The following is a 13,134-nucleotide window of genomic DNA, read 5'->3' as shown; positions in this document are numbered from 1 at the left end:
GCTCCGCCCGGCGCCGCTGCGCCGCCCTGCGCACCGCGCCGAGGCCGCCCTCTGCCCGCGGGGAGAGGGTCTGGTGTGGACCGCGCAGCGCCTTGGCCGCTGGAAGCTTCGCAGGCCCGGGCCGGAGGGATGGCGGGAGGGCTGGAGCTGGGCCCGGCGGAAGGGTCGCGCCTCTCTCCCCGACCCGGGGCTGCGGCATCCGGCAGAGGGAGGGGACCTGTTGGTGTGCCCGCCGAGGGCGGTGGCCAGAGGCCCACGTGTCCCGGGTGAGTTGTGATGCTCTTGACAATGCTCGGTGTTTAGCTGCACGTCCTGGGAGCCAGAAACTATTCAACGTGTGAGTTATAAAGATTTGTGATCACACGTGCGAACTACAGGTCTGTTTTTTCTTCACTGTTCTTTTGCTTTTTGCTCACTTTTCGATAGCCAATGATTGAAGAGGATTAAACTTGAGAAAATTACATTTATTAACTCCCTACCTGCCTCATTGCTGTTGGACCATTAGAAATTGTAGCAGCAGGCCAAAACCGGTTTGGCTCAGCGGTAGAACGTTGGTCTGCGGACTGAAAGGTCTCAAGTTCGATTCCGGTCAAGGGCGTGTACGTTGGTTGTGGGCACATCCCCAGTAGGGAATGTGCCAGAGGCAGCTGGTCGATGTTTCTCTCTCATCGATGTTTCTAGCTATCTGTCTCTCTTCCTCTCTGTAAAAAATCAATAAAATATATTAAAAAAAGAAAAGAAATTGTAGCAGCAGTATTTGTTCTAGTTCACAAAATGCCCCAATTCTAAGGTAGCCTGGCTTTGCAGGGAGAGTGATGATGTGTAATGCTGATTTATACCAAGGGATGCAAAAAGTGAATTACAATGAGATGATTTTTTTAATGGGATGAAAATTTGTAAACATTTTAAATATAGTTTTTATATCAGAAAGGGAGACTAGAAGATGGCTTAAAATTAATGAGTCGTATAGAAGAAATAGCCAAATTAGCAGCGCAGGTAGAAAACTGCTGAGGTCATGTATGGTGGGTACGTTGTATTGCTTAAGGTGTGCAACGTAATGATCTGGCATGTTTGCACAGGAATGTTTAGATTGTCATGCCATAAAGCAATAAGGTTTCTGGAAGTTGGGTTGCTGGGTCAAAAGGCTAGGACATGAAACGTCTAATAGAGTCTTCCCATAAGGTTGTACCTATGGATGCCCACACTGCATGTTATAAGGTGTCTATCCCTACCACGGAGCCAGTGTTGATATTTCAAGTGTAAACATTTTTGCTGATATTTCTCATTTAATATATTTAAGAAATATATTTTTTATTGATTTTTTACACAGAGGAAGGGAGAGAGATAGAGAGCTAGAAACGTCGATGAGAGAGAAACACCGACCAGCTGCCTCTTGCACACCCCTTACTGGGGATGTGCCCGCAACCAGCATACATGCCCTTGATTGGAATCGAACCCGGGGGGACCTTCAGTCCACAGACCAACGCTCTATCACTGAGCCAAACCGGTTTCGGCTCATTTAATATTTTTAATGATTGCTGAAGGTCTGATGCTGCAGGTACCATACATTTTTCAGCCTTTTGTCAGTAGATGGCATTTATTAATTTATTGAATGTTTCTTGGTTTCCTTTTTAAATTTTTGCTGCTGCATAAACAGTGTTACAATAGTCTCTGAACATATGTCAGTATGTATAGTGGAATATCACTCGGAGGATGGCTCCCTGTTGAGGATGTAATGCGTACTGCAGTGTTGGTTTTTCAGAAGCCTGTTCTTCACATGGCCCTGGCAGCAGAGCATGAGCTGTCCCTCTCCCACACCCTGACAGAGGTGTCATCTTCGTTGGCCACCCCCAACCAGTAAAGAGATGTCTTAGTCACTGAAACTGCATTTTCTCTTCAGTAATTTAGAGTGTTTTTTTGTTAAATGTTTGTCAGTAGCATTTGCTTTTCTGGGCATTTCCAATCCTGCTCTTCGCCTGCTTTTCCTATTGGGTTGTTTGTCTTTTTTATCTATGTCTGCATACACGTGTATGTATGACAAGTTGTCCTCATTAAGAAGTCCATCCTGATTCTAATTTACTTTCCTAGGATCTCATATGGTATTTTTTTTTTTCTTCCCAGAGAGGAAGGGAGAGAGATAGTTAGAAACATCAATGAGAGAGAGTCATCAATCAGCTGCCTCTTGCACACTCCCTACTGGGGATGTGCCTGCAACCAAGGTACATGCCCTTGACTGGAATCAAACCCAGGACCCTTCAGTCCGCAGGCCAATGCTCTATCCACTGAGCAAAACCGGTTTCGGCTCATATGGTATTTTTTATTTTAACTCTATCTTTATTTTTTTAAATTATGATGTAAAGGGAAGATCTTTATTTTTCCTTAGAGCAGTTCTGTTCATTAGAAATATAATGTAAAACACTCAAGTTTTTTATTTGTCGCTGCATTTTATTTTATTTATTTATTTTTAATATATTTTATTTTTTTATTTTTATTTTTTTAAAACAATGATTTTCTTTTTCTTTTTTCTTTTTTTTAAAATATATATTTTTGATTTTTATACAGAGAGGAAGGGAGAGAGATAGAGAGTTAGAAACATCGATGAGAGAGTCATCGATCAGCTGCCTCTTGCACACCCCCTACTGGGGATATGCCCACAACCAAGGTACACGCCCCTGACTGGAATCGAACCCGGCTCCCCAAGCCGACGCTCTATCCATTGAGCCAAACCGGTCCTGGCTGTTGCTGCATTTTAAAAAATTAAAAAGAATAGGTGAAATTTAATTTCACCAACTTAATCCATTCTGTAAAAAAATAGTTTTACAGCCAAAACCGGTTTGGCTCAGTGGATAGAGCGTCGGCCTGCAGACTGAAAGGTCCCGGGTTCGATTCCGGTCAAGGGCATGTACCTTGGTTGTGGGCATATCCCCAGTAGAGGGTGTGTAAGAGGCAGCTGATCGATGATTCTCTCTCATCAATGTTTCTAACTCTCTATCCCTCTCTCTACCTCTCTGTAAAAAATCAATAAAGTATATTAAAAAATATAGTTTTACACGTAATTCATTTTAAACAATAGTTAATGAGATATTTTGTTCTTTTTTTAATATTAAGTCTTTAAAATTTGATGTATATTTTACTTACATCACATCTCAGTTTAGATGCTCAGTGGCCACATGTGGCTCGTGGTTACTGTACTGAACAGATACATTAGATGGATTAGGTGAATGAGAAGTTCCTGTCATGTGTGAAATTCCTTCATAGTTAAGATCTATTTCTGGATTTTTGATCCTGTATTCTAATCCTCTCACCTACAGGGTGTCCCCGAAACATGTATACACATTTTAACAGCTGGTAGCTCAATTGATGTTTCTTTCTTTTCAGCCAGACTAAGCTTCGAACAAAGGAAATTCATCCTGAAATGCTACTAGAAGTTTAAAAATGCAGTTGAAGTACAAACACTGCTTTTATATTTAATCAAAGTGTCTATACCCAGGGTGTCTCCCAAAAAACGTATATACACTTTAACAGCTGACGACTCATTATAGATTCAATACAATCCCTAATAAAATACCAACGGCATATTTCAAAGATCTAGAACAAACACTCCAAAAATTTATATGGAAACAAAAAAGACCCTGGAGAGCCACAGCAATCTTGAGAAAGAAGAACAAAGTTGGAGGAATCACAATACCAGATACCAAGTTATACTATAAAACTACTGTACTCAAAACAGCCTGGTACTGGCACAAGAACAGGCAGATAGACCAATGGAACAAAAACAGAGAACCCAGAAATTGACACAAGCCATTCAACTCAATATTTGACAAAGGAAGCAAGAGCATATAATGGAGTAAGGACAGTCTTTTCAATAAGTGGTGCTGGGAAGTTGGACAGGTACACGGATCATAAGGAAAATGCTTCTAACTTTTTCCAGTTGAGTATCATGTTAGCTATGGGTTTGTCATATATGCTCTTTATCATGTTGAGGTAAGTCCCCATTATTTCTGCTTTGCTGAGAATTTTTATCATAAACGGATGTTGGATTTAAAAAATGTTTTTATTAGCCGAAACTGGTTTGGCTCAGTGGTAGAGCGTCGGTCTGTGGACTGAAAGGTCCCAGGTTTGATTCTGGTCAAGGGCATGTACATTGGTTGCGGGCACATCCCTGGTGGGGGGTATGCAAGAGGCAGCTGGTCAATGTTTCTTTCTCATCGACGTTTCTAGCTCTCTATCTCTCCCTTCCTCTCTGTAAAAAAAATCAATAAAAAAATATATTAAAAAAAATAAAAAATAAAAAATGTTTTTATTAGTTTTAGAGAGAGGAAGGGAGAGAGAGAGATAGAAACATCAATGATAAGAGAATTATGGATTGGCTGCCTACTGGGGATCAAGTCTGCAACCTGGGTATATGTCCGGACTGGGAATTGCCCTATGACTTTCTACAATAGTTCATAGGTGACACTCAACTACTGAGCAGAACTGGCCAGGCTGATGCAGGATTTTGTTGAATGCTTATTCTGCATCTATTGATATGATCATATGATTTTCACCCTTCATTTTTAAATGTGGTGTATCATGTTAATTGATTTGTGGATATTGAACTAATCTCAGGAATAAATCTCACTTGATTCATGATTTATGATCTTTTTTAACATACTACTGGATTCAAATTACTAATATTTAGTTGAGGATTTTTGCATCTGTTCATCAGGGCTGTTGGTCTATAATTTTCTTTTTTTTGTCTTTGGTTTTGGAATAAGGGTAAAACTGGTCTCATAAAATGAGCTTGGGAATCTTCCCTCAATTTTTTTGAGTATGAGGATAGGTATTTTTTTAAATTTTTGTTAAAATTTACCTGTGACATCATTCAGTTGCAGACTTTTGTTTGTTTGGAGTTTTTTGATTACTGATTTGATTTTATTGGTTGTTGGTCTATTCATATTTTTCTGTTTCTTTTTTATTCAGTTTTGGAAGATTGTATATTTCTAAAAATTTATTCATCTTCCAGATCATCCAATTTATTGGTATATAATTGTTCATAGTATTTTTTTAAACATACTCTTTTTTTAAATAGATAACTTAAAATTTCATTTATTTTTTTATATATATTTTTATTGATTTCAGAGAAGGGAGAGGGAAGGAGAGATGGAAACATCAATGATGAGAGAGAATCATTGATTGGCTGCTGCCTCTTGCACATTTCCTACTGGGGACTGAGCGCACAACCTGGGCATATGTCCTCGACCGAATTCAAACCCAGGATCCTTCAGGGCCATACTCGTTTTTTTTGTTTGTTTTTTAAAAAATATTTTATTGATTTTTTTACAGAGAGGAAGGGAGAGGGAGAGAGAGTTAGAAACGTCGATGAGAGAGAAACACCGACCAGCTGCCTCTTGCACACCCCCCACCAGGGATGTGCCTGCAATCAATGTACATGCCCTTGACTAGAATTGAACCCGGGACCTTTCAGTTCTCAGACCGATGCTCTACCACTGAGCCAAACCGGTTTCGGCCATACTCGTTTCTTAAAATATGTTTGTATTGATTTTAGAGAGAGGAAGGGAGAGAGATAGAGAGAAACATTGATATGAGAGAGAAACATCAATTGGCTGCATCCCATATACTGGTACATTTCTAATGGGGATAGAACTACAACCTGAATTGAACTGGTGACTTTTTGGTGCATGGAGTTATGCTCAACCAAGTGAGCCATACCGTCCAAGACTCATAGTTTCCTATATAATAAAGAACTAATATGTAAATGGTTATCACCCTGTCACACCATAAGGGCTCACACCCCCAACACTGGGAAGAGAGGAAAGGGAACCAGCCAGGCCACTGCCTGGGAGAGGGACAAGCCACACAGCCTGCGGTCCTGGGGGCTGGGGCTGTGGCCTGGGAGAGGGACAAGCCGTCCGCCCCATGGTCCTGTGTGCCAGCGCCTGTGACGGGCCCAGGAGAGGGACAAGTTGCCTGCCCATGGCCCTGGGCCCCTGTGGCCCAGGTGAAGCTGCCAGTCCACGGTCCCCTGCAGCTGCAGCCAGCCCAGCCAGAAGCTGGCTTGAGTCCTGGGTACCTGTGGTTGGCCAGAGGGAGGGAAGCCAGGGTCCTGGGTTCCTGTGACCGACCAGAGGGGAGAATCCTGGGTCCCAGATGTGGGGCAAGACAGAGACCGTTAAGGGTGATCAGGCCATCAGGGGAGCAGTTAGTGGCAATCAGGCTGATAGGGGAGCAGTTAGGCAGGGGGATTAGGGGCAATCAGGCAGGCAGGCAGGTTAGCAGTTAGGAACCAGTGGTCCAGAATTGTGAGAGGCAATTGGATAGGGTGCAGGCCCGGCTGAGGGATTCCCCCACCCCTCCATGCACAAATTTCATGCACCAGGTCTCTCTCTATATAAAAGGCTAATGTGCTAAGTGTTCTTCCCACTGTCCAATGGGTTGCTATGACTCACACTGACCACCAGGGGGCAGATGCTCAACACAGGAGCTGTTGTGTGCTCAGAGAAACGGCACCACAGACCTGATGCTGACAAAGTAACACTGGGCATCCCCCAAGTGTGAAACAGGCCCTGCCACCACCCTGGAGCAACACCACACCAAATCTTTACCAAGACAACATGGTGCAAATGCAGCCCACAGCCCAGCCCAGGTGGGCACTGGGTAATGATGTCGCATAGCAACTCCTGGCTTCCTCTCCCTAGCAACGACTAGCCTTGTAGTTTCTTCAGTCCAAGAACACAGATGGAACATTTTACACTTGAACTAAATGTCTGTGAAGTGTTTTCCCTGCCTCATCTCATTTGATCCTCATAGAAGTCCTGGAGTAGGTACATAGGAGATGCAGTGGAATCCTATTTTTTCATTACATGGAAAATGGAGATTTAGAAAGTTTAGAAATTTGATCCAACTGAAACGAAGTCAGAAATGGACCTCTCCTTAGCCAGTTTTGCTCAGTGGATAGAGTGTCGGCCAACGGAAGGGTCGTGGGTTTGATTCTGGCCATAGGCACATGCCCTGGTTGTGGGCTCGATCCCCAGTGTGGGGTGTGCAGGAGGCAGCCGATCAATAATTGTCATAATTGATGTTTCTCTATCTCCCTCTCCTCTGAAATCAATAAAGAAATACATGGTTTTTAAAAAAAGAAGAAGAAATGAAATTGTGGACTTTGAAATTACCTGAAAGAAGTTGGGGTGCTTCACTGAGCTGGAAAAAGTGTAGCTAAATCAGAAAGCATGCCTAATTAAGCAAATTTATTCTATGTATGTATAAAAGGCTAAGTTGACTCGTGCATGTGTGATACATATGAAGCTCTTGCTGGCACCAATCGAATGCATGTGTTTTGATCTGTCATTGTTGATTTTATATTTGGTTGACACCTATTTAGAGAAAGGGCAAATAGTGATGTTAAAATATTTCTTCTAATTAAATTCCTTTTAGTGGGCATGAATTCATGCACCGGGCCATTAGTTTTATAATCTTTTGTATTTCAGTGGTGTCACTTCTATTTCATTTCTGATTTTATTTACTTGGATCCTCTTTTTTTTCTTTATGAGTCTGGGTAAAGGTTTATTGATTTTACCTTTTTATTTTTTTTATTTTTTATTTTTTTAAAATATATTTTATTGATATTTTACAGAGAGGAAGGGAGAGAGATAGAGAGCTAGAAACGTCCATGAGAGAGAAACATCGACCAGCTGCCTCTTGCACACGCCCCACCGGGGATGTGCCCGCAACCAAGGCACTTGCCCTTGACCGGAATCGAACCCGGGACCTTTCAGTCCGCAGACCGACGCTCCACCACTGAGCCTAACCGGCTTCTGCTGATCTTACCTTTTTAAAGACCAGCTCTTTGTTTCATTGATCTTTTAAATTATGTTTTTAGACTATTTTGTTTATATCTATGCTGATTTTGATTATTTCCTTTCTTCTACTCACTTTGGCTTTGTTTCTTATTGTTCTAGTTCCTTTAGGTGTAAGTTTGTTTATTTCAGGTTGTTCTTGAGGTAGGCCTGTGTTGCTAAGAAGTTCCCGCTTAGAACTGCTTTTGCTGTGCCTCACACATTTGGGGTCATTGTATTTTAAAAAATATATATTTTATTGATTTTGTTTTTTTACAGAGAGGAAGGGAGAGGGGTAGAGAAACATCGATGAGAGAGGAACATCAACCAGCTGCCTCCTGCACACCTCCTACTGGGGATGTGCCCGCAACCAAGGTTCATGCCCTTGACCGGAATCGAACCTGGGACCTCTCAGTCCGCAGACCGATGCTCTATTCACTGAGCCAAACCGGTTTCGGCTGGGGTCATTGTATTTTTAAGGTATCATTTGATTTCTTCTTTGATTTTGTTGTTAAATCACTCATTGTTTTATAGCCTTCATTTAGCCTCCGTGTGTTTGTGAGTTTTTCAGTTTTCTTTACTTAATTTCTAATTTTATACTATTGTAATTAGAGTCAATGCTTGATAAGATTTCATTCTTCTTAAATTTATTGAAACTTGTTTGTGTCCATTGAAGTTTTTTTTGGTTCCATATACATTTTTGGAGTATTCTAGATCTGTGAAATATGCCCTTGATATTTTATTTATTTATTTTATTTTCCCCCCTGTTTTATTTATTTTTTTTATTGATTTTTAAATTGATTTTTTTACAGAGAGGAAGAGAGAGATAGTTAGAAACATTGATGAGAGAGAAACATCAATCATCTGCCTCCTGTACACCCTCCACTGGGGATGTGACTGCAACCAAGGTACATGCCCTTGACTGGAATCGAACCTGGGACCTTTCAGTCCACAGGCTGACACTCTATCCACTGAGACAAACCAGTTTCGGCTATTTATTATATGTTTTTTAAAAAAATCTTCCTTGTTCAGATTATTAGAGTTCATCTTTTTTAGCCCCCATAGCTCTCCTTCACCTGGTTCCAACCCCACCCTTACCCCCCTGTCCCACTGTCCTCATCCATAGGTGTAAGATTTTTGTCCAGTCTTTTTCCCCACCCCTCACACCCCTCTTTACCCGAGAATTGTCAGTCCACTCCCTATCTATGCCCCTGATTTTATTATATTCACTAGATTATTTTGTTCATCAGATTTTTTTGTCCACTTGATTTTTAGGTTCACTTGTTGTATTTCTTGTTCATAATTTTTATTTTTATCTTTTCTTCTTCCTCTTAAAGAATACCTTTCAGCCGGGACCGGTTTGGGTCAGTGCAGGGGTCCTCAAACTTTTTAAAGTGGGGGCCAGATCACGGTCCCTCAGAGAGCTGGAGGGCCGGACTATATGAACTACTAATTCCTACCCACACTGCACATATCTTATTTCGCAAAAAGGTAACAAATACAATATAAATAAAATGAAGAACATTTATAAATAAACAGATCACTTACCAGTATTTCAATGGGAACTGTGGGCCTGCTTTTGGCTAATGAGATGGTCAATGTCCGGTTCCATATTTGTCACTGCTAGTCGTAACAAGTGATGCAAGTGGGCATCAGTTAATCTTGATCTGGTTGGAGATTTCAGATGTTTCATTCTTGAAAAAGTCTGTTCACAGACATAAGTGCTACCAAAGATGGTTACCATTTTGAGTGCATGGTTCCTGATATTTGGATATGTCTCAGAGGGGAGAGATGCATAGAAATTCAGAAGGCTACTTGACTTGAATGCGTCTTTCAGAGAGTCACAATTCTGCAGTTCAGCCAGTTCCATTGGTAAATTGTAAGGACATTTTCAATCTCAACAGAAAATGGGTTACGAAAAAGCTGTATGTCCTGTTCATGGAGATGAAGCTCTTTGAATCTAAATTGAAACTCCTTTTGCAACAATTCCAGTGAATCCACACATGTTTTCTTTGGGAATGCAACCAATGGTTTGTCCGCTGACAGGTTTTGAATTGTTGGGAGATGGCTGAAGTTTTCCTCCTTTACTTGTTTGATGAGAAGGCCTAATTTTACTTCAAATGCTTTCACATGCGATGCCATATCACAGATGAGCTTCCCCTTTCCTTGAAGTTGCAGATTGAAACTGTTGAGTAGCTCTGTTATATCTGTCAGAAAGGCAAGGTGCCATTTCCATTCTGCATCATTGAGCTCTGGTACTTCTTTGTTTTTTGAAAGTAGAAAAGCTGTAATCTGCAGAAGTAAGTCATAGAAACATTTCAAAACTCTCCCTCTACTCAGCCAACGGACTTCTGTGTGGTACAGAACATCCTCATGGGCAACATTTAGCTCAGACAGAAATTCCTGAAATTGTCTGTGGTTTAGTGCATGAACTCTAATGAAATTAACACAAGATACCACAATTTTCATAACAGAGTCCCACTTCAGTGATGTAAAACACAGTGCTTGTTGGTGGATGAGGCAGTGTATGGCAATTGGATGAGGATGGTTATGTTTGTCCATCTCTTGTTTAATGTGAGCAATTACTCTCCTCTTAGACCCCACCATGCTAGGAGCACCATCAGTTGTCACACTGGCTAGTTTAGCCCAGTCCAGCTCCAAACCATTCACAGTTTGGCAAACCTTTTCATATATATCCACTCCTGTAGTTGTACCTTTGATACTTTGCAGTGCAGCAAGCTCTTCTGTGACTTCAAAATACTCATTTGTCCCACGCATGAAAATGAGAAGTTGGGCAGAATCACGAACATCATTGCTTTCGTCGAGTGCCAAGGAAAAATAGCAAAGTTTTTTTGCAGAGTTTTGCAAATGGTGCTGCAAATTGTCTCCCATTTCTTCAATCCTTCGTGTCATTGTAGCTCCTGAAAGACTCACTGTACTAAATAAATCGGCCTTCTCTGGACACATCTCTTTGGCAAAAGAAAGAAGGCATTCTTTAACAAATTCTCCCTCCACAAATGGTCTGCCATTGCGTGCTATTAGCTTGGCAACTTGAAAACTTGCCCGCAGTGATGAAATATTTAGCTGCTTCTGCTTCACAAAAGTATTTTGCTGAGTTGTCAGTGTATGTTTCAGTTTTAATATTTTATCTTTTCTCACTTCTCCGACCAAACAATCATATTTATCTTTATGTTGAGTTTGATAGTGGCGTCGCAAATTGTATTCTTTGAACACAGCAACTGTATTCTGGCATATCAGACACACAGCTTTTTCTTTGTACTGCGTGAAAAAGTAATCATAAGTCCACTGTTCTTTGAATATCCTACACTCGGAGTCAGTTTTTTTTTTCTTGTTTTTTTTAAAATAAATTTTTATTGTTCATATTATTACAAATGTTCCTTCCCCCCCCCCTTCTCACCCCACCCTTTGCCCTTTCCCCACCCCCCATTGTCCTCATCCATAGGTGCACAGTTTATGTTCAGTCTCTTCCCACATCCCCCTCTCCCCTTTTCCCCAAGAATAAACAGTTCACTCCCCTTCCATACCTCTGATTCTATTACAGTGGTGCCTCACACAACGAACTTAATTCATTCCAGGAGCAAGTTTGTTATGCGAAAAGTTCGTTATGTGAAACGTGTTTTCCCATAACAATACATGTTAAAAAAAATAATTCGTTCTGTAGCATAAAATATGCCAAGATGACATAAAAAAAGATAAATTTTTTGTTATTATTTTTATTCAGATACATCATGATATAAAAAAAATATTGAGTTTAACTTAAAAGGACGACTGCCGTGATATGTGCGTGATTTAATTCGTAATGAAGAACGATTGCCGCGATACGTGCTTAAGTTAAGCGCAGTGACTAACGACTGCCTGCAGTGCCTGCGCGGAAGGATGCAATACATCGGCAGCGATCGTGGAAGCTCGGGCGAAGCAGTCGTGGAAGCTCGGGCGACTTCGTTGTGTGAAACGAAGTTCGTTGTATGAATCATGAAAGGAAGTTCGTTGTGTGCAGCGTTCGCTGTGCGAGGTGTTCTTTATGCGAGGCACCACTGTATATTCAACAGTTAATATTGTTCCTCAGATTTTTTTTTTTTAGTTTCCTTGGTTTTTAGATTCACTTGTTGATAGTTACGTATTTGTTGTTCATAATTTTTATCTTTATTTACTTTCTCTTCTGAAAGAACCCCCTTCAGCAATTCATATAATTCTGGTTTGGTGGTGATGAACTCCTTTAGCTTTTTTTTATTAGTGAAGCTCTTTATCTGACCTTCGAATCTGAGTGATAGCTTTGCTGGATAGATTATCTTTGGCTGTAGGTTCTTGCTATTCATCACCTTGAATATTTCTTGCCATTCCCGTCTGGCCTGCATGGTTTCTGTTGAGAAATCAGCTGACAATCGTATAGGTGCTTCTTTATAGGTAACTACCTTCTTTGCTCTTGCTTCTTTTAATATTCTCTCTTTGTCTTTTGCTCTTGGAATCTTAATTATGATTTGTCTTGGTGTGGTCCTCTTTGGATTCCTTTTGTTTAGAGTTCTGTGCGCTTCCTGGACTTGTAAGTCTAATTCTTTCACCAGGTGGGGAAAGTTTTCTGTCACTATTTCTTTCAGTATGTTTTCGATATCTTGCTCTCTCTCATCTTCTGGGACCCCCATAATTCTGATGTTGGTTCGCTTGAAGTTGTCCCAGAGGTTTCTTACATTATCTTCAACTTTCTGGATTCTCTGGCCTTCTTGCGTCTGCGGAGGAGTGTCTTCTGGCTCTTTATGTTCCAAATCTTTTACTTGATTCTTGTGATCTTCCATTCTGTTTTTAGGACTCCATAAAATATTTTTTATTTCAGACAATGTATTCTTTATTTCTTGTTGATCCCTTATTATTTCTAGTTGATCCCTTTTCATATCCTCATAGGTCTTGTTTATTTTATCGGCCTTTTCTAGGAGATTCTTGAACAACCTTATAAGTGTGGTTTTGAACTCTATATCCAGTCTCTTTTTGTCCTCCATTTCTTGCGTTTGTGATCTATTTGGTTTAGGCATTTTCGCAGGCAGCTTTCCTGATGGGGCGGGGTTTCAGGGTGGAGCCTACAGCCTTGGCTTCCGTCAGCCCCGCCCTATGGGACTCCTGAGACTCAGGGTCCTTCAGTACTTGTTGCGAGCGCCTCTGAGAGAAAGGTGCCCTCGCTTTTTGCCTGCTGCCAAACTGTCTATGCTCTCCCCCAATGAGTCCGGTATTGGGGTTCAGTTCAGTTGGTAGTGGGATTGGAGGTGGCGTTCAGAGCAGTCTGGAGCCC

General features: G+C 41.1%; 1 protein-coding gene and 1 long non-coding RNA gene across 2 annotated transcripts in view; one reads left to right on the top strand and one right to left on the bottom strand.

Moving 5' to 3' along the window:
* Positions 1 to 2,882, bottom strand: part of LOC118714068 — a 30,877-nt gene extending 27,995 nt beyond the window's left edge. The window contains exon 1 of the long non-coding RNA XR_004986481.2: positions 2,831 to 2,882. This is a non-coding gene — a long non-coding RNA (uncharacterized LOC118714068). The remainder of the gene's footprint in view (positions 1 to 2,830) is intronic.
* TRIM26 (tripartite motif containing 26) overlaps positions 159 to 13,134 on the top strand; it is a 76,438-nt gene continuing 63,462 nt past the window's right edge. Inside the window, exon 1 of the mRNA XM_045578332.1 lies at positions 159 to 266. The gene's annotated coding sequence lies outside the window, so the exon portion shown is untranslated. The remainder of the gene's footprint in view (positions 267 to 13,134) is intronic.

Source organism: Pipistrellus kuhlii, unplaced genomic scaffold (genome assembly GCF_014108245.1).
Source record: "Pipistrellus kuhlii isolate mPipKuh1 unplaced genomic scaffold, mPipKuh1.p scaffold_m20_p_96, whole genome shotgun sequence".
NCBI lineage: Eukaryota > Metazoa > Chordata > Mammalia > Chiroptera > Vespertilionidae > Pipistrellus > Pipistrellus kuhlii.
The sequence above is the reverse complement of the archived record's forward strand: the minus strand, read 5'-3'. Positions and strand labels throughout refer to the sequence as shown.